General features: G+C 41.6%; 1 pseudogene; it reads left to right on the top strand.

Moving 5' to 3' along the window:
- The window catches only part of LOC117977850 (beta-glucuronidase-like), a 76,938-nt pseudogene extending 63,589 nt beyond the window's left edge, over positions 1-13,349 (top strand).
- The last annotated feature ends 14,322 nt before the right edge of the window (positions 13,350-27,671 follow it).

The raw sequence follows: 27,671 nt of genomic DNA on the forward strand, positions 1-27,671 counted from the left end.
AGACAGAGTCTCGCTCTCTCACCTAAGCTGGAGAATGCAGTGGCATGATCTCGGCTCACTACAACCTCTGCCTCCCGGGTTCAAGCGATTCTCCTGCCTCAGCATCCTGAGTAGCTGGGATTACAGGCGCCCGCCACCACGCTGGGCTAATTTTTGTATTTTTAGTAGAGACGGGGTTTCGCCAGGTTGTCCAGGCTGGTCTGGAACTCCTGACCTCAGGCGATCTGCCTGCCTTGGCCTCCTAAAGTGCTGGGATTATAGGCGTGAGCCACCATGCCCGGTGTTGACTTTTTCATAATAACCATTCTGACTGGTGTGAGATGGTATGCCATTGTGGTTTTGATTTGCATTTCTCTAATGATCAGTGATATTGAGCTTTTTTTCATATGCTTGTTGGCCGCATGTGTGTCTTCTTTTGAAGTGTCTGTTTATGTCCTTTGCCCACTTTCTAATGAGATTTTTTTTTCTTGTAAATTTAAGTTCCTTATCAGTGTTGGACATTAGATCTTTGTCACATGTATTGTTGCAAAATTTTTCTCCCATTCTGTAGGTTGTCTGTTCACTCTGTTGATAGTTTCTTTTGCTGTGCAGAAGCTTCAAGAAGAAAGGAATCCGATTGGTTCTGTGTCTGTCTCTTTTGGTATTCTCAGACTTATGTAGTCATCCATATAGAAAGATGATTAGGAAAATAGCACAAGAATAGCAGAAATCTACATAAAAATGTAGGAAATTAAAATTAGTTACCAGCATACAAAAAACTACTATATGTTATAATTACATACTATAACTCACCCCTCCTTGCCAAATATTCTCTCTCTTTTGACTTCAAAATCATGGCTTATATGTACTTTCTTTATTTCCCAGATGCAAATATAATTAATTGACTTTATTTATCTAGGAAATGTTACTGATATCTTAATTGTAGTCATTGGCTTGAGTGACGGGTTTTGGTAATTCAACTACTATTACTTGAAAGTAGTAGATTTCCTAGGATACTGTTATAAAATCTTTTAACCTCTTTTCTGATTTCAGGAGTAATTAGTAATTGTGGTTTACTGGAAAATTCAATGAATAGGGTGTTAAAGGAAGCAATTCATTAATAATATATCTAATCTATTGGGAGACTGAGGCGGGTGGATCACCTGAGTTCAGGAGTTCGAGACCAGCCTGGCCAACATGGCAAAACTCCATCTCTACTAAAAATACAAAAATTTGCCGGGCATGGTGGTGCATTCCTGTATTCCCAGGTACTCGGAAGGCTGAGGCAGGAGAATCACCTGAACTCCAGAGGTGGAGGTTGCAGTGAATCAGGATCGCAGCACTACACTCCAGCCTGGGTGACAGAGTGAGACTCCATCTCAAAAAAAAAATTAAAAAATTAAATTAAAAAAAAGTGGGCCGGGCGCATTGGTTCAGGGCCGGGCACGGTGGCTCAAGCCTGTAATCCCAGCACTTTGGGAGGCCGAGGCAGGCGGATCACGAGGTCAGGAGATCAAGACCATACTGGCTAATGTGGTGAAACCCCGTCTCTATTAACAATACGAAAATTAGCTGGATGTGGTGGCAGGTGCCTGTAATCCCAGCTATTCCAGAGGCTGAGGCAGGAGAATCACTTGAACCTGGGAGGCAGAGGTTTCAGTGAGTCCAGATCATGCCACTGCACTCCAGCCTGGGCGACAGAGCGAGATTCTAGCTTAAAAAAAAAAAAAAAAAAGCAACAGAAGCAAATGAGAGTGCCTGGGAGTGGTCATTGTGGGGTATTCCCGTTTGTGTGACCCAGGTCGTGTCCCTCCCTAAGCCCTGGTCTCTCTTGCCTCCTGCAGGGCTGGTGAATTACCAGATCTCCGTCAAGTGCAGTAACCAGTTCAAGTTGGAAGTGTGTCTTTTGAATGCAGAAAACAAAGTCATGGACAACCAGGCTGGGACCCAGGGCCAGCTGAAGGTGCTGGGTGCCAACCTCTGGTGGCCGTACCTGATGCACGAACACCCCGCCTACCTGTACTCGTGGGAGGTAATGGTGGTTTGGGACTTGCTTAAGGGAGGTCTTTTGCCCCCATCTGGTAGCCCTGGCTTCAGCAGGAGCCCAGGACAGGTGAACGGGCAGGTGTTGTCCTCTGAGCTTTCTGATGTTTCCCACCCTTGGTGGTAGGCCCAGATTTTTTATTTATTTATTTATTTATTTATTTATTTTTTGTGATGGTCTCACTCTGTCACCCAGGCTGGAATGCAATGGCCTGATCACAGCTCACTGCAGCTTTGAGCTGCAATCCTCCTACCTTGGCCTCCTGAGTAGCTGGGACTACAGGCACATGCCACCATGCCTGGCTAATTAAACAATTTTTTTTTGTAGGCCGGGCATGGTGGCTCACGCCTGTAATCCCAGCACTTCGGGAGGCTGACGCGGGCGGATCACTTTAGGCCAGGAGTTGGAGACCAGCCTGGCCAACATGGTGAAACCCCGTCTCTACTAAAATACGAAAATTTGCAGGGCATGATGGTGCACGTCTGTTATCCCAGCTACTCGGGAGGCTGAGGCAGGGGAATTGCTTGAACCCAGGAGGCAGGGGCTGCGGTGAATTGAGATCATGCCACTGCACTCTATCCTGGGTGACAGAGTGAGACTGTCTCAAAAAAAAAAATCCTTTTTGTAGAGTTGGGGTCTTACTCTGTTGCCCAGGCTGGTCTTGAACTCCTGGACTCAGGTGATCCTCCTGCCTTAGCCTCCCAAAGTGTAGGGATTCCAGGCATGAGCCACCTCGTCTGGTCAAGGAGAAGGCCTGATTTTGAAGGGCAGGTCCCAGGGTCAGCCAGTGAAGGGCAGAGCCTCTGATTGCTGCTTCTCTGCAGGCCCAGAGGTGACTGCTGGGGTGCATGCACGAGGGGTCTTCCTGCTGTAGGGCAGGCCAGATGGGGCTCAGGCTGTCGGGGCGCTCACACCTGGCGCTTTGGCTGTCATAGGTGCGGCTGACTGCACAGAAGTCACTGGGGCCTTTGACTTCTACACACTCCCTATGGGGCTCCGCACTGTGCCCGTCACCGAGAGCCAGTGGGTGAGAGCCAGTTTCATTTGTGGTAGAGGCAGCAGAGGTTGTAGAAATGCTCCTTGAGGCGGATGCCACACCCCAGTTTCATGGAGTGATTTGGGCTGAGCCGAGTCTGCAGCAGGCAGAAGGCTCTGAGATGTTGTCCTAGCCTGGGCAAAGGACAATTCAGAGCTCGGGGGAATAGGGGTGTGCTCAGCACGACTGGGTGGACAGGCCCTTTGTTGTGAATCGTACAGGCTTCCAGGAGCGGGTGCCTGAGGCTTCCAGACAGGCTTTGGGAGGTGGCCAGAGGAGATGCCTGTTTCCGGGGCAGGAAATGGAGGGAGCGCCCAGGCTGGAGAGGTTCAGCCAGGCTGTCACAAGGCTTTGAAGCTTCCCATCTGAGAGCCTGGCTATTGGAGAGTGTGGGTTTGGAACTTGAGGCTAGGAGGGAACAACTTCTGTTCTGTCCTGTGCCAGCCACAGCCTTCGGATGGGCAGAGCAATGATGGGGGGAAGATGTAGAAGAAAAGAACTGAGGAAAGAAGAAGAAAACCAGCTTCAACAACAGTCTAGGCCGGATGCGGTGGGTCACGCCTGTAATCCCAGCAGTTTGGGAGGCTGAGGTGGGTGGATCACCTGAGGTCAGGAGTTCGAGACCAGCCTGGTCAACAGGTAGTGAATCCTGTCTCTACTAAAAATACAAAAATTAGCTGGGCATGGTGGTGGACGTCTGTAATCCCAGCTACTAGGTAGGCTGAGGCAGGAGAATCGCCTCAGATGAACCAGGAGGCAGAGATTGCAGTGAGCTGAGATAATGCCACTGCATTCCTGCCTGGGCTACAGAATGAGACTCTATCTCAAAAAAACAAAACAAAACAAAAACACAACAGTCTGTTCTGTGGAGGCCTTGGGCAGATGCTGGGAGCTCTGAGCACGGACTGGTCCTTCTGTTGGGAGCCTCTTCCCTTCATCCCTCCTGGTTAACTTGACTCAGCATAAAGGCCATTTCTTCTAAGAGCCTGTCCCTGACTCTCCAATCCGGGATGTGTCTGTTGTCTCATAGAGTGCCCAATTCCTGCCACCACTTGTCATTTCCATTCGCAACATTTCTTTCATTGTTTGTTTTTCAGAGTCAGGGTCTCACTCTGTTGCCCAGGCTGGAGTGCAGTGGTGCAGTCATAGCTCGTTGCCATCTCGACCTCCTGGGCTAAAGCGATCCTCCCCACTCAGCCTCCCAAATAGCTGGGACCACAGACGTGCGCTGCCTTGCCAGGCTACATTTTAATATTTTTTTTCCCCACGAGTCAGAGTCTTGCTCCGTCGCCCAGGCTGGAGAGCAGTGTTGGCGATCTTGGCTCACTGCATCCTATACCTCCTGGGTTCAAACAGTTCTCCTGCCTCACCCTCCCGAGTAGCTGGGATTACAGGCTCACGCCACCATGCCCAGCTAGTTTTCTTCTTTATTTTTTGTTGAGATGGGGTTTCACCATGTTGGCCAGGCTGGTCTCGAACTCTTGACCTCGTGATCCACCTGCCTTGGCCTCCCAAAGTGCTCACAGGCTTGAGCCACCATGCCCAGCCCTAATTTTTACATTTGTTGTAGAAACAAGGTCTTGCTATGTTGCCCAGGCTGGTCTCAAGCGCCTGGTCTCAAGTAAGCCTCCCAAAGTGCTGGGGTTCTAGGCATGAGCCACCTCGCCTGGCACTTGCACTGTTTTTCTGTGCATGCATCTCCACTCCCACTGCCCAGGACCTGTGGACTTAGATTTGAGTCATTACTGAGCACCTAGCACCCAGCCCCGTGCCTACCTCCCACCTCGCACTACCTGTTTGCTTGATGCATTAATAAATATTCCACCTGAATCCACAGCCCATTCACTCCTGTGTTCAAGAGTTATTTCAGGAAGCGAACCTCATTTTTGGCAGTATTCAGTCCGGTGACCTCAGCTCTGTGTACCTGGCAGGGTGGCTACGCCTCTGGGGGAATTGGATTCAGGGGTGGGGGAGAAAGAGTGATGTTAGAGAGCTCAGTCTAGGACTAGAGGAACGTGCCCTTATGTAAAACACATCTCAAGTTAGGGAAGAAAGCAGCGGCTCTGTGCTTTGTTTTTTTTTTTTTTTCTTTTCTTTCTTTCTTTTGTTTGTTTGTTTGTTTGTTTGTTTTGGGGCAGGGTCTTGCTCTGTGGCCCAGGCTGGAGTGCAGTAGCGTGATTTCGGCTCACTGCAACCTCCACCTCCCGGGTTCAAGCAATTCTTGTGCCTCAGCCTCCCGAGTAGCTGGAGTTACAGATGCGTGCCACTATGCCTGGCTAATTTTTGTATATTTAGTAGAAATGGGGTTTTGCCATGTTGGCCAGGTTGTTCTTGAACTCCTGACCTCAGTGATCTGCCTGCCTCAGCCTCCTGAAGTGCTGGGATTACAGATGTGAGCCATCATGCCTGGCCCCCAGTTGTGTTCTGTCAGGGGAAGATGGGACAGAGAGGATGGGAGGGTGTCTGAGCCTTTCCCGGACTGACGGAACCTGTGTCTTCTCTCTTTTGTGGACAGGATGGTGATTGCTCACACCAAAGCCTTGGACCCCTCCCAGCCTGTGACCTTTGTGACCAACTCCACCTACGCAGCAGACAAGGGGGTGAGCCTGGGGGTCCCCACCCCATTTCTCCCTGCCTTTGCCTGGGCTTGTCCTGAAGCCTGCTCATGGGAACAGCTGGAAAGAACCATGTGCTGCCAGTCTGAGCCTTTTATTTTGTTTTACTTAGAAAGATAGAGACAGGGTCTTGCCATGTTGCCCAGGCTGGTCTCGAACTCCTGGGCTCAAGTGATCCTCCTGCCTCGGCCTTCCAAAGGGCTGGGGTTACAGGCGTGTGCCACCGCACTCAGCCGCAGCCAGTCTGTTTTCAAAGATGGTCTTTGGGTTAATGACAATTCTCTCTCTGCTTACTCTCCAGGTAGTGTGGCTTTCTGAATCCAAGGAGGCTGGGCATAGGGAGATGGGATTTGTTTGCTCAGTTTGGACTCAGCATTTTTTGTACTCGATTTAATAGACTCATAAAATGTCAAAGGTTTAAGTGAGCTTAGAGTTCATCTGGCCCAAACCTGGCTGATCAGAATCTCCAGGGGAAGTTTTATTGAAATGCCAGATCTCTGCATTCTGAGATCCCGATTTAGTAACTCCAGGGTTGGAACCTGAGTTTTTTTTTGTTTTGTTTTGTTTTGTTTTTTTGTGAAGGCAAGGTCTTACTGTGTTGCTCTGGCTGGAGTGCAGTGGTGTGATCACAGCTCACTGCAGCCTTGAATTCCTGGGCCTAAGCAACCCTCTTGCCTCAGCCTTCCAAGTAGCTGGGACTCCGGGTGTACACCACTGTGCCCGGCTAATTTTAAATGTTTTTGTAGAGATGGGATCTCACTATGTTGCCCAGGCCAGTCTCAAACTCTTGAGCTCAAGTGATCCTCCTGCCTTAGCCTCCTAAAGTGCTGGGATTACAGGCATGAGCCACCGTGCCTGGCTGATACTAGCATTCTTTTTTTTTTTTTTAAAGATAGAGTCTTGCTCTGTTGCCCAGGCTGGAGTGCAGTGGCACAGTCTCAGCTCACTGCAACCTCCGCCTCCCAGGTTCAAGCAATTCTCCTGCCTCAGCCTCCCAAGTAGCTGGGATAACAGGCACATGCCACCACGCCTGCGCTTGATCGTGGGAGGCAGAGGTTGCACTATTGTGCCACTCCATTCTAGCCTGGGCAACAGAGCGAGACTCTGTCTTCCAAACAAAGCGAAAAAGATTATCTGCGAGAATGAGTGCATTGGCCCCTTGGGTGGGAGCGCTTCTCCAGGGCAAGGTGAGGGGATGCCCAGTGCTGGGAGTGCTGCCTGGAGAGGAGTCAGTACCAGTGGCGGGGGCCCTGGGTTTTGGCTGAGGACTACGTGTTGGCAGCTGCTCTGCCTCTCACATCCCTTCCCAGCTGCACACGTCGTGAGCGTCAGTGTGCAATCACAGGCCTGCCTCCTTTGGGCCACTTTGTGACCATGTTTTTTGCTGGTGGGGCAGGGTAATTTCAGGATCTAAATTGGTGCAGTTGGACGTTCTCAGCCCCGAGAGGCAGCTCTTCCCGTTCTAGGCTTTTTGTTTTGTTTTGTAGAAATGGAGTCCTACGATGTTGCCCAGGCTGGTCTCAAACTCCTGGGCTCAAGTGATCCTCCCACCTTGGCCTCCCAATGTGCTGGGATTACAGGCATGAGCCACTGTGCTGTGCTAATTTTCTTGATACTATTTTTTGTAGAGCTGGGGTCTTGCTGTGTTGCCCAGGCTGGTCTCGAACTCCTGGCCACAAGCCACCCTCCTGCCTCAGCCTCCCGGAGTGCTGGGATTACATCCCCTTCTTACCTTCTCTGTCAGAGGAGCCCCCACAGCATGTGAGTACTGAGTCATGCGGTCTTGTGGTTGCTGAACGGGCTCTGCTGCTCTGGTCCTAGGCTCTGTATGTGGATGTGATCCGTGTGAACAGCTACTACTCTTGGTATCGCAACTACGGGCACCTGGAGTTGATTGAGCAGCAGCTGGCCGCCCAGTTTGAGAATTGGTGTAAGACATCACAATCCCATTATTCAGAGCGCATATGGAGTGGAAACGCTTGTAGGGTTTCACCAGGTAAGCGGTGTTGAACTTTCCGCTTGTGTATTCTCTCTGGGCAGAGATGCCACTTGCCTCCCCCACCCTGCCCTGCGCCCACTGCAGTGCTCCCCTTGCTTCAGCTTTGGGCTCACCTCCCGCTACCCTGTCCACGTTCCCTTCTCACCAGCAGCCAGGCCTCTGCCCCACTCACTTGGTCCTCAAAGGTGGACTCCTTACTGGCCTTGTTTCCAGACAGCCTCCTATCACCCGTGCCCAAGTGGTCTTTCTAACAAATCCAAATTTTTGTGTGTTTTTGAGACCGCCTCTCTCTCTGTCACCCAAGCTGGAGTGCGGTGGTGCGATCACTGCTCACTACAGCCTTAACCTCCTGGGCCCAAGCGATCTTCCCACCTCAGCCTCCTGAGTAGCTGGGACCATAGGCACAGGCCAACATGCCTGGCTAATTTTTTTTACTTTTGTAGAGATGGGGCCTTGTTGTGTTCCCCGGGCTGGTCTTGAATTCCTGGGATCAAGTGATCCTCCTGCCTCAGGCTCACAAAGCGCTGGGATTACAGGTGTGAGCCACTGTGCCCGGCCACAAATCAAAATTTTTGAGTCCTATCATTGGCTCCCCCAGGCCCATAGGACAAAGTCCTAACCCCTAGTCAGGACGCTCAGTGTCCTCTGCTCTCTTCTGGGTTTTCATCCTCTTCTCACTCCTGGCCACTGATCTGTTTCCACTGCCCTCATTTGCTCTCCTGCTCTTGCTTGAGCTATTCTTTCTGCCTGGAATGCCCATGTTGGCACCATAATCACCAACTAAAAGATCCTTTTCTTTTTATTTTTTTAGAGATAGGGTCTTGCTATGTTGCCCAGGCTGGTCTCAAACTCCTGGACTCAATTGACCTTTTTGCCTTGGCCTCCCAAAGTGCTGGGATTAACAGGTGTGATCCACTGTGCTAGCCTTTTTTTTATTTTTTATTTTTTTCCTGACAGGGTCTTGTTCTGTTGCCCAGGCTGGAGTGTGGTGGTGTCATCATAGCTCACTGCAGCCTCGAACTCCTGGGCTGAAGCGATTCCCCTGCCTCAGCCTCCTGAGTAGCTGGGACTACAGGCGTGCACCACCATGTGCAGCCTAGTTTTAAAATATTTTGTAGAGATGCAGTCTCGCTATGAGGCTGGTCTTCACCTCCTGTCTTGGACTCCCAAAGTACTGGGAATACAGGCATGAGTCACGACACGTGGCTGAAAAGATTCCTATTTGGCGTCTGAGTCTCCTCATAGCTGTCCCCTCTGTGGGGAGGTTTACCCCGCCTGCCCCAGGCGGAGGGAACCTTCCCCATGCTCTGCCCTGTTGCAGCCGGAATGTGGCTCTCCCAACATTCTCGCCAGGCACCGTTGTTATTTCTTTGGCTCTCTCTTTGATCGGACTGTGGGCTCAGGAGACAGGAGTCCTATTTATTGTTGTTTCCCAGGTACTCTGCAATAGCTGACACAGCACATGCTAAATAATACCTATTGAGGGCATGGGTGAGATCTTAGAGCCATGTTTAATCACTCACTTTGTCTTTTTTTTTTTTTTTTTTTTTTTTTTTGAGATGGAGTCTCACTCTGTCACCCAGGCTGAAGTGCAATGGTGTGATCTCAGCTCACTGCAACCTCCACGTCCTGGGCTCAAGCGATTGTCCTGCCTCAACCTCCCAAGTAGCTGGGATTACAGGCACCCGCCACCATGCCCAGCTAATTTTTGTATTTTTGTAGAGGTGGGGTTTTGCCATGTTGGCCAGGTTGGTCTCGAGCTCCTGACGTCAAGTGATTTACCTGCTTCGGCGTCCCAAAATCCTGGGATTACAGGCCTGAGCCACCATGCCTGGCCTGTCCTCATTTGTTTATCCATCTCATTTTTTGTCCTTCTCACCAAAGTTATGTTGCTTTGTCTTGTGGGTTTTTTTTCATGTGGATTCCTGAACCCCATCCAGCCCCTTGTCCCCTCCCCAGCCAGCTCACACTCTTTTGCACAGCTCCTGGGACTCCCGTTGACACACAGGGAACAGCCACCCACAGTGGACTGCACTGTTCTGTTTGCACCCTTAAATTTATCGTGCTTACAGAATGACACTTCTGCAAACTAGTCAAGTAGGGGGAAATGGTTTGTGGATATGCACCCTTGTTCATTCTCTTTGAAAAGGTAATCAGCTCTGAATTCTTTCTCCTTTGAGGAGGAGTTTCACTTGTCGCCCAGGCTGGAGTGTAGTGGTGCAATCTTGACTCACTGCTACCTCCGCCTCCCAGGTTCAAGCAATTCTCCTGCATCAGCCTCCCAAGTAGCTTGGATTACAGGCATGCACCACCATGCTCACCTAATTTTTTTTTTTTTTTTTTAGTAGAGATGAGGTTTCACCATGTTGTTCAGGCTGGTCTTGAACTTTTGACCTCAAGCGATCCACCTGCCTTGGCCTCCCAAAGTGCTGGAATTACAGGCATGAGCCACCATGCCCAGCCCCAGTTCTGAATTCTTAAGAAACTCGAGAGGGTCTAGGTGAGCATTGATAGAACCTCTGCAGTGCTGGGTGTGGTGGCTCACACCTGGAATGCTAGCCCTTTGGGAGACCGAGGTCAGAAGATCTCTTGAGCCCAGGAGTTTGAGACCAGTCTGCACAACATGGACCCCATCTCTACAAAATATTTAAGATGAGTTGTGGCTGGGTGCAGTGGCCGACGCCTGTAATCCCAGCACTTTGGGAGGCTGAGGTGGGTGGATCACGAGGCCAAGAGTTCAAGTCCAGCCTGACCAACATGGTGAAACCCCGTCTCTACTAAGAAAACACAGAAATTAGCTGGGTGTGGTGGCATGCACCTGTAATCCCAGCTACTCAGGAGGCTAAAGCAGGAGAATCGCTTGAACTGGGGAGGTGGAGGTTGCAGTGATCCGAGATTGTGCCACTGCACTCCAGCCTGGGCGACAGAGCAAGACTCCGTCTCAAAAAAAAAAAAAAAAAAAAAGTTGGGTATGGTCGTGCTTGCCTCTATTCCCAGCTACTTGGGAGGCTGAGGTAGGAGGACTGTTTGAGCCCAGTAGGTCAAGGCTGCAGTCCGCCATAATTGCACCACTGTACTCCCACCTGGGTGACAGAGTGAGACCTTGTTTCAAAAAAGAACCTTTGCAATGATGGAAATGCCCCATGTCTGCACTGTCTGAAATGGTAGCCACTAGCTACATGTGGCTATTGAGGTCTTGATGTATGACTAGGATAACTGAATTTATTTGGTTTAATTTAAAAAAAATTTTTTTTGAGACAGCCTCACTCTGTTGCCCAGGCTGGAGTGCAGTGGCATAATCACAGCTCACTGCTCAACCTCCTGGGCTCAAGTGATCCTTCCTCCTCGGCCCCCCAAGTAGCTGGAGCCACAGGCATGCGCCACTACACCTAGCAAATATTTAGCCTTTTTATAGAGACTGGGTTTCACTGTTGCCTAGGCTGATCTTGAACTCCTGAGCTCAAGTGGTCCTCCTGCCTCGACCTCCCAAAGTGCTGGGATTACAGACCTGAGCTACCATGCCCAGCCTGATTTAGTTTAATTTCATTTTACATTCATTCATTCATTCATTCATTCATGAGATAGGGTCTTGTTCTGTCACCCAGGCTGGAGTGTAGTGGTGCAAACACAGCTCACCACAGCTTTGACCTCCGGGACTGAAGCAGTCCTCCCACCTCAGCCTCCCAAGTAGCTGGGACCACAGGTGTGTGCCTCCATGCTTGGCTAACTTTTGTACTTTTTGTAGGCTAGTCTTGAACTCCTAGGCTCAAGCAGTCCTCCCACCTTGGTCTCCCAAAGTGCTTGGATGACAGACATGAGCCAGCGCGCCTGACCTAAAGACATATTTTTCCTTCTAGTGTAGTTCAGCCTTAAGACTGTATCAGCAGATAGAGATGGAAAAGTAAGAAAAATTGAGTATCAGATTATATTTATAAATAAAGCAGTTACTAATTGATGTTTTTTTTTAAACCTCCTTTTTAATTCTGGGTTACATCATTCCCTGGCTGTCTTTTTTTTTGTATTTTTTTTTTATTATTATACTTTAAGTTTTAGGGTACATGTGCACATTGTGCAGGTTACTTACATACGTATACATGTGCCGTCATCTAGCATTAGGTATATCTCCCAATGCTATCCCTCCCCCCTCCCCCTACCCCACAACAGTCCCCAGAGTGTGATATTCCCCTTCCTGTGTCCATGTAATCTCATTGTTCAATTCCCACCTATGAGTGAGAATATGCGGTGTTTGGTTTTTTGTTCTTGCGATAGTTTACTGAGAATGATGATTTCCAGTTTCTCCCTGGCTGTCTTTACCCTAGCATCAGTGAGTCCTGCAGTCACTACAGCCCCCAGTGAGGACAGATATTTTGGTCACCATCAAGTGGATCTTTATTTTTATCTAACATTTACAATTCTGCCAGTTCTTACTCTTAATTCTCTTTGCCTTGAATCCCAGGATCCACCTCTGATGTTCAGTGAAGAGTACCAGAGAAGTCTGCTAGAGCAGTACCATCTGGGTCTGGATCAAAAACGCAGAAAATACGTGGTTGGAGAGCTCATCTGGAATTTTGCCGATTTCATGACTAACCAGTGTAAGTGGCAGTTTAGCGCATGGGATAATGTACCCGTCCTCATTTTTTCAGGTTGCCTTGCCCATTCTGGACATTTTGGCTGTAAGAATATTGGAAACAAAGGGGGAAAGCTGGTTTAATCCATGTAGGTTGCGTTGAGAATTTCCTAGGAAAAGTAAGTTGTGTTTAGGCAGTAGGAAAGCAGTCAGGCCCCCGCTTCCCACATACGGTCAAAAAGCAAACATGAGAGTCTGCTATAGTGAGATGGAAATGGCTAGCTTGCCTTTTTCTTGTCTATTTCATAGCCAAGGAGGAAGGAAAAACTGGACCTCATTATGGATTTACTTTTGGGATACACTCATTATTCCAGAGGAGGGTAAAAGGCTGAGAAGCTTAAGGTATTTCAGTCTGTTTTATGTTACTCATTTGCGAAAAGCAGGCTCATCGAATACAGGTGAGTTTCAACGTGTCTTGAATATGGCAGCATTTAAAAGTCTTCAGACCAGGCATGGTGGCTCATGCCTGTCATCCCAGCACTTTGGGAGGCCAAGGTGGGAGGATTGCTTGAGGCCAGGAGTTTGAGACCAGCCTGTTCAGCATAGCAGGATCCCCATCTCTACAAAAACTAAACAGATTAGCTAGGTGTGGTGGTGTGTGCCTGTAGTCCTAGCTGCTTGGGAGGCTGAGGCAGGCGGATAGCCTGAGCACAGGAGTTGGAGGCTGCAGTAAGCTGTGATTACACCACTGCACTTGAGCCTGGGCAACAGAGTGAGACCTGTCTTTAAAAAAAAAAAAGAGGCTGGGCACGGTGGCTCATGCCTGTAATCCCAGCACTTTGGGAGGCCGAGGCAGGCAGATCATGAGGTCGGGAGATCGAGACCATCCCGGCTAACAGTGAAACCCTGTCTCTACTGAAAATACAAAAAAAATCAGCCGGGCGTGGTGGCGGGCGCCTGTAGTCCCAGCTGCTCGGGAGGCTGAGGCAGGAGAATGGCGTGAACCCAGGAGTTGGAGCTTGCAGTGAGCCGAGATTGTGCCACTGCACTCCAGCCTGGGCGACAGTGAGACTGCTTCTCAAAAAAAAAAAAAAAAAAAAAAAAAGAAAGGGTCTTCAAAGACAATAAGATCTGTGCTCTCACGTAGGGTGGATGAGGGGCTGCCAAGTTAGCAATGAATGTTTCCCATTTCTTCTTAGTTTATGGACTTTCCGTAAACTCAGGATGGCAGTTTTGTTGGTTGGAGAAGGATATGGTGATGGCGGGAGTTACAATACATTACTTATAGGGGAAGATAGGCTTTTGAAAGGTTAAAGCTTAAAAGTGAGAATGGAAAAGGGATGAATGAATGAACATGATGAGGTGAGAGGGAAGAGGTAAAGGGAAAAGGAGAACAAGAAACTCTTCTCTGCATGGCACCTGGGATGAATGGTTTCTGGGGACATCCCTGATGGCAGTTTTGTGGAGAGGTGCAAAGCTTTATGTGGTAAGAAATGAGCTGTAGGCTCAGTGCAGTGGCTCACGCCTGTAATCCCAACACTTTGGGAGGCCGAGGTGGGTGAAAAGAAAAAATGGGCCGGGCGCAGTGGCTCACGCCTATAATCCCAGCACTTTGGGAGGCCGAGATGGGCGGATCATGAGGTCAGGAGTTTGAGAGCAGCCTGGCCAACATGGTGAAACCGTGTCTCTACAAAAAAATAGAAAAAAAATCCCTGCATGGTGGTGAGTACCTGTAGTCCCAGTTACTCAGGAGGCTGAGGCATAAGAATCGCTTAAACCTTGGAGGCGGAGGCTGCAGTGAGCTGAGATGGTGCCACTGCACTCCAGCCTGGGTGACAGAGCTGGGTGGTGGCTCAAGATATGTTTTGTAAACCTGAAGATTTGAGATCATATAAGCCAAATCGAAACTTAATTGGCATTCCTAACTTTTGGTTCTAGAGACTCCATGATCAACTAAGAGCCACTAAACATTTCCCATGTAGACTATTTTGACCATGCTGACTCTACTGACACTTTGGTTACTGTATTCACTTTATCTCTAGAAATTAATTCTTACTAATGGATGTCTGTCACTGTAAGATCCTTCTATCCTCTGAAATAAGGAGAACATTTTAACTTCAGTAGTTTAAACTAGTGTCCTAAACTATAGCATTCAAAATGAGATAATATGCTAAAGTAATACACAAACCAAAAATCCCACTGGCTAACACAAAAAGTTTTTCTTACTCATTTTACTCATTCTTACTCATTTTACATATCCGTACAATAGAAGTATATGTCTTTTGAATAGCTTTTATTTTATACTAATTATTTTATAATACATTCACTTCAAATTTTGGTTTAAAGTGTTTGTCATAGATATAGATAAAATAAAACAAATGGGAAATTGATTTTATGGTCTTGAATGAGACGATTATATTAATCTAGCAAATGAGTTAAATCAACAACAGAATTTTGAAAAATATGTAGTGGGTAATAGCTAATAATAATGTTTTTATGTGTAACTGATTTTATAACATTCAACCAAGTTTGTTTTTGTTAGGCCTGATAATATCAGAAGTAGTATATTTGTAATTTCAGTGTTTATTACTAATATTATACATCCCTCAGTTGGCATAATTATAATATTTTAACTAAAATATACTGTGAAATTATACATTCTAGGCACTGTGCTGGGCTTCTGGCAAAATTATAAAGTTGCTTTATTAAATTCATACATGCGGAAATCTAATATAAATTTTATACATATATTTTTTATCATAAGAGTGTATAGTATTTCTTAGGGAATTTCAATGAACCTGGAAAATCTTATATACTTTAGTGAAACTGTAAGTTACTACACTTGGAGAAAAAAATTATTGATATTTTCATAGTGCAAAAGTATACATATGTGCTAGTCTCAGCACCTAGATTAAAAGTCCACCCTTGAACCTAAAATAAAAGTTAAAATATTTTTAAAAAGAATCTATCCTACAGAAGTAAAGGCATATATGTGATCCTCGATATACAAGAATGCTTTCACAGCATTGTTTATGATGGCAAAATAAACCAGAATTAAACATGAGTTTCTTCAACAGGTAATTGGTAGAATAGTTTTTGTATCCTTATAATGGAAAAATTTTAGGATATTAAAAGATAAGTTAGTTTGCATGTATTTACCTGAAGCCATGTCTGCACCTATATGCAAAATAGGAGTTTGCAAAATAATATACATGATATCATTCACTTCATACAGAGTATTGGTTAACACATTAAAGAATTTTCTGTGTAGGACCAAGTTAAGGAATTTACATGCATTGGCTGATTTAATTCTCACATAAATCAGCTGATAGAGCAGTTTTATCATTCTCATTGCATCCCTGAATCTTAGGTGCATAGAGGTTCAATAAATTGCCTGGAGTTACACAGGGAAAGAATAAAGTTACTCAATTATTAGGATTTTCAGAACTTCAGAATAAAGAAAGCATGTTTAGTTCCCCCCACCCCCCCCCAACCCCGGGTACATGGCTGTTTTCCCTGGTTTCAGTTAACCAGCATTCAACTGAGGTCTAAAAATAGGTGAGTGTATAACAACAAGATATTTTGAGAGAGAGTAAGAGACCACATTCATCTACTTTTATTACAGTACATTATAAATGTTCTATTTTATCATTTTTATTGTTGTTACTTACTATGCCTAATTTATAAATTAAACTTTACCATAGCTATGTATGTATAGAAAAAAAATACATAGTACAGTATATATAGGATTTGAACTACCTACAGTTTCAGGCAACCACTGGGGGTCTTGGAATGTATCCTCTATGGATAAGATTGATTACTATATTTCCTACGTTTCATAATGGCATTCTTTTGGAATAGATTAAATGTCATGCATGGGCTTTGAGCTTATTAATTTTATTATAACATTTGACAACATCTCATGAAATTCTGATGCACACATAGAAAATATCAAACCAGATGGAAGTATTATGTGCTATATTCTTCGTTGAAGAAATATACCCACAATGATTAATCAATGGGTACGTTTATGGGTAGTTTGAAAGGAAAAATAATATACTTCTGGGTTCTATTACTGGCACTATTGTGAATACAAATGTTATCAATCATGTAACTATTAGGCTGCTCACAAATACTTTAGTTTTTCTCATACTATACAAATAATAAGATGGCAGTATTTCATCCTGCTTGAAGGTAAATGAAACCACTTTACTTGTTTTGACCAATGTCATTTGAATAGAAGGAATTTTTACAAGGCCTTCCCATGGTCCCTTATGAGCTGTATTAGCATGAGTTGTGACAGAGTTTTTATCAGCTGTCTTCCTAAATGACTAAGTCTCCTTGTAAACTTATTATAGAGACTGAATTGGTTTTAGATGTGAAAGTTATTTATTACTGCAGTATAGTATAGGTCATCTTAACTGATACACATAACAAAATGGAATGTTTGGTTTAGAAATATACAGATATCCCTACCAGGGGAAATTAGACAATTGACTTAATAATAAAACTAGTATTTAATTTCAGGAATTCAGAATTTATAGTATATAATATATTTATGTATATATATTATACTGTAGATATATTCACAAAGTTAATTTTTGATTAATAACTTACAGAAAGCTCTGCACTTGAGATTTATAAACTTGCTGAAAAAAATTCAGTAAGAAAACTCTATTTTAGTATATGCTTAATGAAAATATCTTGGTGGAAACCCTAAACTCTAAAACTACCCTGTGGTATTCAGAGTGAGTCAAGCAAAACCCAGAATAAATGACTTTATAGGTAGCTTTTGGATACAGCTCTAGGTTTAAAATTTGAGAATAAGGTTGGCAGATTCTATTCTTTACAAAGGAAGGGCTGTCACAGCAGTGTGTGCCTGGAACCCATTTTAAATAAAGGAAAAATTGAAGAGCTGGCATTTTAACCATCATATGTCTAATACATAATGATGCTTCATAAGTTACTGAGACCTCCCTCGATCTCTGGGATAGTTGGAGCAATGGCTGAATATAAACTATCAGAAAAATTGAATCTGTAATTCTGTCAATAAGTGAGAAAATATTCTAAGATTCTTTAAATTTTAATTCTGGGTTTTTGAACACATTGATATGTAAAATATAACAAAATAAGGTGGACACTGTTTAACTGCAGTTGGTATCAATTCTTATGTACTGAATTTAAGGAGAGAGATGTTATCACCGTAGGAAATTATACCAGCTAATGACTGCATACCATTAATATATTTTCTGAAGTTTGAATTTTCAGTTAATGCACTTTCAATGATATTAAAGAGCACTTTATTAACAGCTATTTGAAGGGTAATTTATATACAGAGAACTGCACATATTTAACTTGTATACTTTAATGAGTTTAAACATCTGCAAACACCCCCGATACTGTCACCACACTCACTTGGATATGATTCACATAAACATATCCAAGACCCCCTGAAGTTTATTTTAAACCCCTTATGTGTGTATGTATGTGGTGAGAAGACTGAATTTGAGACCCAGCCTCAACAAATTTTGACATGCACAATATTATAGTATAAACTATTGGCACTATATTGAACAGCCGCTCTCTAAAATGTATTTATCTTGCACAACAAAGTTCATATTCCTTGAAAAACTTCCCATTACCCCACAACAGAGCCTTTGGAAACTACTGTGGTCTTCTCTGCCTCTGTGAGTTTGACTATTACAGATACCTCATATAAGTGGAATTCTGCAGTATTTGTCCTCTTGTGACTGGCTTATTTCACTTAGCATAAGATCCCTTAGGTTCATCAATATTGTCACCAATGGCAGGATTTTCTTCTTAAGACTGAAAAATATTCTATTTTATGTATATACCTCAATTTCTTTATCCATTCATCTGCCGATGGGCATAGACATGGGTCATTTCCATATCTTGGCTATTGTGAAAAATGATGCTATAAATGTGGGAGTGCAGATATCTCTACAAGATCCTGATTTTAATTGTTTTGGATATGTATCTAGAAATAAGAGTGCTGGATCGCCTGGTAATTCTATTATTTTTAGCTTTTGGAGGAACCTCCATACTGTTTTCATAGTTGCTGTATCATTGTACATTCTCAATGTACAGTGTGCAGGGGTTCCAAATTCCCTACATCCTCACCATTTATCTTTTGGTTTTTTGAAAATCAACATCCTAACAAGAGTGAGGTAATATCATTTTGATATTACTATTTGCAATGACTTTTTGAATACGACATCAATAGCACAGGAAACAGAAGCAAAAAATAGGCAAGTTGGACTATATCAAACTAAAAACAAACAAGAAAAACAAAAACCAAGCAAACTTCTACACAGCTAAGGATACAAGCAACAGAATGAAAAGGCAATCTATAAAATGAGAGAAAATATTTGCAATCCATATATCTGATAATGGATTAATTTTTAAAATATATAAGAAATTCCTACAATTTAATAGCAAAACATGCATAATCTGATTTAAAAATGGGCAAAGGATTTGAACAGACATTTCTTCAAAGAAGATATGCAAATGGCCAACAGGTACATTAAAAATATGCTCAACATCTTTAATTATCAGGGACATGCAGATTAGTAGAACTTTCAAGTAAATAAATAAATAACTCTACTTCACAGACTAACCTATAAAATGCTGAATTTTGTTATGTAAAATGTTACAGAAATAACTTCCTCACAATTGTGTTTATTCGTTTCTGCTACTATTACAAAATATTTACTACCTGGTCATTTATAAAGAGCAGAAATTGATTTTTCACAGTTCTGCAGGCTGGAAATCCAAGATGAAGTCACCTGTAGTTCAGTGTCTGCGTCTAAGAGAGCACTTTGTTGCTGCACCCGCCAGAGGGAAGAAATACTGTATCTTCTCATGAAGGAAGGAACCGAAGGTGGGAATAGGGACCAAACTCCCTCTTTCAAGCCTTTTTGTAGTGACATTAATTCATTTATGAGGATGCCACCATCATGACATAATCATTTCCCAAAGGATTTCACCTCCTCCCACTGTTGCATTGGGGATTAATTTTCCAACACATGAATTTTGAGGGACACATTCAAACCATAGCAACTGGTATATAGTAACTAGGTGGCCCGATGGTCTTCATAATAAAGTTATATTTTACTTTAGTATAAAATAAAAGGTCAAGGCTTGTAACTGTCATGAGACTGCTTCATGTATATCTCCCCTAGTGACTATCACAGTTGACTGACAGCTCCTAGGGTTCATCTTTGTATCCATCACTACCTATAGTCCAAAATCCGCACCTCACAGCTGTTGTCAGCCAGTGACAAAGCATAGTGAGGTGCTGTTCCTGCTCAATATGGAGGAAAACTTTGGCTTGATAACTCTCCATTGGCCTGCCAAAATATGTTAAGTATTGTGCTACTATCTGAAACTCATTTTACCTAACCTTTTTTATTTTCTTTCCTCCTTCATAAGGTTTACAAGTATTGTGGCTGAAGGCTGTGTCTATTCCTGCTTCCTCCACCTCACCTTGCAAAAGTGTTTATCCAAATAAATCCCTCACACATCTAATCCCATTTTGGCAAATTCAGTTTCAGAACTTTGCCTTCACTACTAGTCTCAAGGAAAATATATTAATACACACACACACACATGCATGCACACACACACACGTATATATTTCCCAAACTATTATAGGTAAAATATACTCTTATCACGAATAAATCCAAATTGTGAATGCTTAAAATATACTTTACAGAATATTAAAATTTAAAAGCATCACAGGAAAAATATTAATACTGTTTACAGCATTTCAATATGTGAATAATATTTACATTACAGTTTCATATGAACCTTTTACTTCTCTATTTAGTATGCCATCATGTCACTGCAGAGGTATGAAAAGGAGAGCTCTCCTAGTTGTGAAAAAAGAAACATGTTTTATTGGGAGCTAAGTGGAAGGTTGAACATGTGGGAATATCTGGGCATGCACTGAAGACACCTTTTGCATCTCCCCCATCCACATAGCAAAGTGAATGTGGTTTGTGTCCATTTATGCAGGATACTCTGGAAAACCAAACTGAAGCAAGGTTAACATACATTTTTAAAAGAAAACTAAAGGAAAACAACACATACTTTATTACCTATCAAAGTAACCACTTCATTATATTTTAGTGGAAGCTATTATTATCGAATTATTTGCTTGGGCAGGAGGCTACAGGGTTTTTCCATTTGGGTTGTATATGTTCCTCATGAGAAAAGCTGAAGACAAAATCTTACCCTTCTGCCCAAAGTCAATTGAATCAACATGTTTATCTTGCTCCACGGAGCTGCTAACCTACTGGCTGGGTGTTGTGTGGCTTGGCAATGGAGTTCTGCATGACAGGAACAATGGTTTTTAAGTGGACTAATCAGAGCTATTAATGCATATGCAGTGAAGGCAGGAACTTTGCTACATGCAGGGCTTATCATTTTGCTAATAACAATGCCTGGCACAGATTAGCGATGTGTTGAAATAAAACATATTCTGGGAGATATAAGATAGAGAAAGAGAGCAGCATGTAGTAGAAATAGATGTCGAAAGATGAATTAAGATGATGCATTAAGCTTGAAACGTGAGGCAGAGAAAGCTGTACATAAGTTGAAGGCTTTGAGTTAAAAGACTATAGGAATTAGATGAGTGGGGGCTATGGAGAACAGAGAGAATTTAGAGTGTGGACAAGTGTTCTATGAGCAGAGACTGGGACTAGCCAAAACGTGATGATGGGCAGCTAGCTTGGAAAGAATGCTTACAACGTGAAAATTATATATTTACAAAAGGCCATTACTTCTGTTAAAGAACAATAGACCCCAGTGAAAAGAACGGAAATTGAAAAATAGAGAAAATGTGGAGAAAACTAGAATCTCTATAGACAGCGTCAATGCAGCATCAATTATATGAACCACTTTTGAGCACAAAGAACTATTGTTTTGACCTTGGAGGCAATTTGGTCTTCATTAGGTTTAGCTGTAGGATAGTTGATGTTCATTATTCCCTATAATGCTTGTGATGGCAAAACCTTCACAAATTTATATGATCTAGGTATGTTTTCAATCCTTACAACCCAAATAACCGATCATAACTCTCACTATGTCATTTGAAAAAAAAATGATCATCAGAAGTGTAATTCAATTAGCAAGTATCAGTAGTGGAGTATAAATTATTATTGGTTAATACTAAGTATGATTGAAAAATCGTAGTAGATGGAAATATGGGAATCTTTATTTTGGATGAATAAACTTTATGCCTAAAACATATGTTTATAAAAAATACTTTGTGAATAAACCCATTGTCTAATATTTAAAAGAGTTGAAGTATGCTATTATAAGACCTTCCTTAATTGATGAAATGATGCAAAGCCAATAATATTGCTCCACTTACTGAAGTATAGAGATGAACAGAAAACTTTTTCTTTATTCCATGTTCTATATAAGTCAAGAACTAGAGCTCAAGATTAAGTTTTTTGTTTTTTTTTCCATTTCCCTGGGAACAGAGCAACAGTCTTTCTGGGTCTAAAACATCCCTTTTTCAGTACATCCCACAGCATCCTATAGAAATATGTTGCAATCAGTTGCCAAGTCACATCCTAGCTTAATGTCAGCAATTTTCTTTCTGAACCAATTTTGCACTCAGCATTAAGAGGAAATATTGAAGGGAGACATACCTTTTATGTTTGTAAAATTTATACTTCTTGAGATAAAAAAGCAACTATATCCATTGTCGTGGGATCTTGAGAAGAAATAAGAAAATGAAATATTATAGAAAATATTATATTATTTAATTGTCCTGTTCTAAAACACTTTCTAAGCCTGCCTGTTTTTTTGCCAAATTAAATTAATATTTGGATGTAGACAGCTTTTCAGAGTGGCAGTATCATAGTCAATGAAGATGACCTGAGGCACAGTTATTGCTAATTGGACATAGAAACCACCTTCACTCATATATAAAAATTATTATGTGCTACACTGGATATTTCAGGAGAATTGATAAAAGAAAGACTGTTGTATTCATATGCTTGTCTTCCTGGCTAGAGGATCTGTTTTAATTAATCAGCTCATGGAGTTTGGAAAATATTTATAGTATACATAGCTGAGTGTTCATGTAAATTTTGAATACATTCATACATCTTTTTTTTAAAAAAGATTGAACTTCAAAACCATTTTCTTACATACTCAGTAGAAGTTGTTATGAGCCAACATTTTTTGTGAGCTATACTATTTTAAACATCTAAAGTAAATTATTTGACATATAGAAAGACTTCTTCATTTAAAAATATATCTTTTAAAAATAATTTTACAAGTGATGGCATCTCATTTTAGAAGAAGAGGCATCAATGACAGCAGTTACAGTAACTCGATGCTGAATATGTTTTTAAATACAAGATGCTGTGTTCAGCATTGTACATACATTATCAAATTTTATTCTGATAATATGCTGCATGATGTATTAGGCTGGGTTCTCTCAGACAGAACCTACACGTATACATATATATATATACACATGCATATACATACACATACAGAGAGAGAGAAAGAGAGAGAGAGATCTCTACATTTATTAGAGGAATTGGATCATGCGATTATGGGGGCTGAGAAGTTCCAGGATAGGTTGTCTGCAAGCTGGAGAACTAGGGAAGAGAGTAGAGTAGCTTTCTCCAAGTCCTGAAGCTTCAGAACTAGGGAAACTGATGGTATAACTCTCAGTCAGAGGCCAGTGGCCTGAGAACTCAGACAGCCACTTTGCAACTCCTGGAATCCCAAGGCCAGAGAGCCTGGAGTTTGGATGTCCAAAAGCACCAGAAGGAGGGTGTCTTAGGTCCAGGAGAGAGTGAGCTTTCCTATGCATTTTTGTTTTATCCATACCCCTGACCAATTGGATGGTGCCCACCCGCATTGAGGGTGGGTGTCCCTCTATTAAATATTTTAACTATAATTTTTACTGTGATGTAGGCACTGAATGCTTGTTGCTAATAATCTGGTAAGATCCATCTGAACTATGAAGTGAGTACCTGGAGGAACTCCTACATTTTAGGCTTTCAAAGGTTACAGGCTTTTCGTGTGTGTGTGTGTGTGTGTTTTGAGAAAAATGGAATTCAAACACTGTGATTAGAATGTATGTTTACTTATATAGAATTTATGAATGAATGTATAATAATTACTGTATATAATTTTAAAATATAATAAAGTCTCTTTATCCATGTGGTGTTAGTCTGTCTCTTCCATTTTGTTTTTCTTCCCTTCTTGAGCACTCCTTGCTTTTTTACCCATGGCCATTGTTCGATAATGAACATATTTGTAGCTTCTCATTTTAAGTCCCTTTCGACACTTTCAGAGACTTTATCCTGCAAATTTGGAAAGGTTTTTCTTTTCCATAATATAGTTTTCCAAATGTTGGCTACTTGTTTAATTTTTTAAACATGCAATTGTTTTGCTTGTTTGCTTCACCTGGCAGCTCTCTCTAAAACCTGAGTCACTATTCCTTTTGAACTCTGCTAAAAACATTATCATCTTCTCCAGGAGCTGAGGTGAAAGATGATGTTTTATTCTACTGCTTTAGTAGGAAGAGCCACATTATTGTCTAATTCGAGTGCAAAATATCTTGTACCATTGATCATCTTTCTGGAAATAGACATCACAGTCTGCTTCCTAACCATTTCATCTCAGGCATTGTGCTGATTACCCCTTCAGGACTCTGGAGTCCACCGTTTTGCTGTAATTTCTTTAACCACCTGCCAACTCACTAAGGGCATTTGCTTAGTGTTTAATGTTCACCTCCCAAATCAGTCTTTTTAATTGAATAGGCTATTTTTTTCACATTTCATATTCAAACTTAACTTCCCTTTTATAATATAGGCAGATGTTAAGATCACGTCAGCACTGCTGTGCAAAGGTTTATGGCATATATTATTTTATATCTTTGTTCCACTGTCTGTCCTAAAATAAAAATCAATTGGTTTTTTGTTTGTTTTCTTGTTTTTAACATATCAACACAAACCAAAGTATTCTGTATGCTCCATTGATACCATCTCATTGTTGTTTGGATAGGCAAGATAAACATGTCTTAAGTTTTTAAAGGTTACAGAAGGGTTAAGAATGATGGAATCCAATCACTGATTAAAAATGTGTGTTTACTAGGTAGTATTTAAGAATGAATGCATATAATAATTATTGTTATTTTTAATTTAAAAATATAATAGGGACCTTTTGTCAGTGTGGTGAGAGTCTTTCTATGTCCAGTCTGTTTTTTTGCCCTTCTAGAGCACTCCTTGCTTTTTTACCCATAGCCTTTGGATGATAATCAACAACATATATGTTGCTTCTCATTTTAAGCACTTTTCAATACTTGCAGAAACTTTAGTGTATCACGGACATATATGAAATTGTGAGGACTTTGTTATTGAGATGTTTAATTTAAAAAATTATCATAATCATAATAAAATACATTTTATAGTAAAATATTAAAATACAAATATAATAATAAAGCAAAACTGTAGTAGCATCTTTCTCCAGATTGCAATTTAAAGAAGAAACATTGACTTCCTAATGTTGGAATCAATCTTTTTAAAAAGTTTATATTTTAGGTTTACGGGTACATGCGAAGGTTTGTTATATAGATAAACACATGTCATGGGGGGGTTGTTGTACATAACATTACATCACCCAGAAATTAAGCTCGGAATCTTTTTCGTTCATTTTTAGCTATGTTATTTCCCTTATGGAGGACCATAAATCTAAAATTGTAATTAAATGTCCATCCTCCAAAAATGGAAATGCAAACATGTGCATGTCTTTAAAGGTAAGACACAGAAGCTGTCAATATAATTTGTACAGAAGTTATATTTTTAATCCATGTGTGCACATACAAGGTGGAATACCCATTGTATGAGGAACATTCTATGCATTGATTATATGTAATTGAATGCAAGAACTTATACAGAGGTACATTAAGGTGAAGAAACATGTTTATCTTGTTCTCTCTTCTCTGTAGCATTGAAATTTCAGCTGCAAAGAAAAGGGTAGGCAAGTCAGGGCAATGTCAGTTTTTCTCAATTAAAACAATTTTAAAATCCAAATGAATACTAAGGGGAGAAAGAGAGCCAACTACCCATAAGTATTTATAATTTAATTAAAATTCTGTTTTGTTGAACTCTCCACATTATTTAATAAGAGGTAGTGAGCTTAGAATAGCTTACCCTGCTCAGATAAACCATTACAAGCTTTGCAATTTACTAATCATCAATCTGAAGCAATTTTCTGTAATATTTTAGCCCCTCTTCACTGATACATAAAGAGAACTTGCATATAAAAACAATAGAGGAATTCAAGATGCTCTACATTTAAAATCTCAACTGTAGAAATGATTTTCTGCCATATCTAGTAATTCAGAGCTAGACAAAACCATTAATTTAATTATATACCTGCTATGGTTTGAATGTGTCCCCCAAAGTTTATGTGTTGGAAACCTAATTCTCAATGTAATGGTGTTGGGAGTTAGGGCCTAATAAGAGGTGATTAAATTATGAGAGTTCTGCCCTCATGAATGGACTAATATCATTTTCCTTGGAGTGGGTTAGTTAATTATGAGAATGGGTTTGTTATAAAGACAAGTTTGGCCCATTCTTGCTTGCTTGCTTTTGCCTACTCTTGACCTTCTGCTTTCTGCCATGGGATGACAGAGAATGTAGGCACTCACCAGATGCCGTTGCTATGCATTTGAATTTCCAGTCTCCAGAACCATGAACCATGGTTCATTATAAATTAACAAGTCTGTGAGAGTCTGTTATGAGTATAAAATGAACTAAGTCCCTAATGTGCAATATGAAAAAATGAATACAAGATTAATCTCTCAGACTACCTTTCACTATCCAGTGTAGAGAGAATCAGTCCAGGGTAAAACTAACTTTATGTAATGAAGGATAAAAGGAAGAAATCAAATTAACGAAAATGGATGCATGGATTAGAAAAAAAAATCGTTTAAAAAATCAAATGTTTGTACCCAAAGGAGACACAATGCATGGTTTAAGTGGGAAACCTCACTGACCATGACATTTATTTTTAATTAGCAATTCAACTAATGTATAGCATCAGTAACATTGTCAATAATTATCTCCCAAGCTTTGTCATTGTATATAATTTATAGAACTCTCCATATATGTTGTTGTTTCATACATTTACAATATTTTTAAAATTTAAACCAGTAGTCTAATGTAATAAGAACTATTTCACCATGAAAGATAAAGAGTGTAATAATTCCTGTCAAAAGTCTAATGTACATTGTCTAGGTAAGCAGAATCCAGGTAGTTCACCTGAAAAATAGTAAAATGTCCAAACAGCTTCATAAATAAATAGACTATGTTTAATCTTAAAAAACTACTAATATACATATTTGATATTAAGAATTTTAAAATTAATTTCACTGGAGTTTGAGACTCTTAATTTAGAGAAAAATGTAACATTTTATATATACAGTTTTTGAATTCAATTTTTTTTAACAATTGAAAAACCATACCATGCTAAGAATTTGCATTTGAACACTGAAATATTCTCTAAGTGGCCTGTTAGTGTATTAAAATTTCCTCTTAAACCTTTTTATTTTTATGTTTTTTTAAAGCTCCTAGTGGAAGGTTTGGTTACATAAAATGTATTTCATGAAGTTTGACTCTGAAGCATAATGCCAATTGCACAGTTGCCCACATTGAGCTATGAGTGGGCAGCGTTTTGTAACCATGGATATGGTGAACTTAATGTGAGAGCCATATTCATCTGAGGCTTGCAAGGGTTGGACAGTGCCCTACCTAGATATTCTTTACTGGGTCAGTGAGCGATCTCCAGCTGCCAGGTGATGTCAGCTCACTCCAAAGAATTGGCCTTGTCTGACAGAAGTATGCCCAATAAAATGTATGCATATGAATCACTGTCTTAAATTCTACTTCTAGAAAATCCAAACTATGAGACTCTTATTAAGAAAAATAAGCAGTATTTTTCTGAAATTCTTATTCTTTCTTTTTTTCCCAATATAAAAGGTTTTTTTTTCTTTTGCTAGTATTGCAGATTTTGTTTCACATAGCATTCTTTCTCTCTCTCTTTCGCTCCCTCTCTCTTAGTCTGTCTGTCAGCGGTCAGGGATTATTATCAGTCTGTCATCGGTCAGGGATTATTTGATTTAACCTTCACAGTGGTTTTAGCAGATAGGGAGCGTTATCATAACTAGTTTCGTTTTGACAACAGTTGGAGTAGCTGTAAATTGGATAATGTAAATATTGGCCAAGGTCACACATTTAGTAAGTGGTGCAGTTGAGATTGCAATCTGGTCTGTCTGACTCTAGAGTAACGGAACTCTTAACTGCTATGCCACACTGCGTCCCCTTATAATTTAGGGAGCCCAGTGTTGGTGAACGGTAGGACCTATCACCAGC

The sequence above is a fragment of the Pan paniscus genome, chromosome 5 (genome assembly GCF_029289425.2).
Source record: "Pan paniscus chromosome 5, NHGRI_mPanPan1-v2.0_pri, whole genome shotgun sequence".
Lineage (NCBI taxonomy): Eukaryota > Metazoa > Chordata > Mammalia > Primates > Hominidae > Pan > Pan paniscus.